Raw genomic sequence first — 667 nt, forward strand, 5'->3', positions numbered from 1 at the left:
CTTCGTGTATAACTAAATCGAAATATTATCAGAAAAATAAGTATAAAATGAGGTGTTTTCTAAAAATCTAATATATCAAAAATAGTGTAAGGAGAATCTTCGAAATACGATCAAGTGTATCTTCAGATATTAAAAAGTTTCACAACGTTCTTCACTTGTATAAATAATTATATAAAAATCATTATTATAAACACAGGAATCTATCTACATTCTCCGCAATTAAGACAATCGTCTTCACATATAACTAAATCGAAATATCATAAATATAAGTATAAAATGAGGTATTATTTATTAATCTTATACGTCAAATAAAATCTAAATAGTTTCTTCGAAACACGATCACGTATATCTCCAGATATTATTGAGTTTCGCGACGATGTTCACTTATATAAATAACTATATAAAAATCATTATTATAATCATAGACATCTATATACATTCTTCGTAATTAAGACAGTACTCTTCGTGTATAACTAAATCGAAATATTATCAGAAAAATAAGTATAAAAAGAGGTATTTTCTAAAAATCTAATATATCTAAAATAGTGTAAGGAGAATCTTCGAAATACGATCAAGTATATCTTCAGATATTAAAAAGTTTCACAACGTTGTTTACTTGTATAAATAATTATATAAAAATCATTATTACAACATAGAAATCTATATA

Source organism: Teleopsis dalmanni, chromosome 2 (assembly GCF_002237135.1).
Source record: "Teleopsis dalmanni isolate 2A chromosome 2, ASM223713v2, whole genome shotgun sequence".
Classification (NCBI taxonomy): Eukaryota; Metazoa; Arthropoda; class Insecta; order Diptera; family Diopsidae; genus Teleopsis; species Teleopsis dalmanni.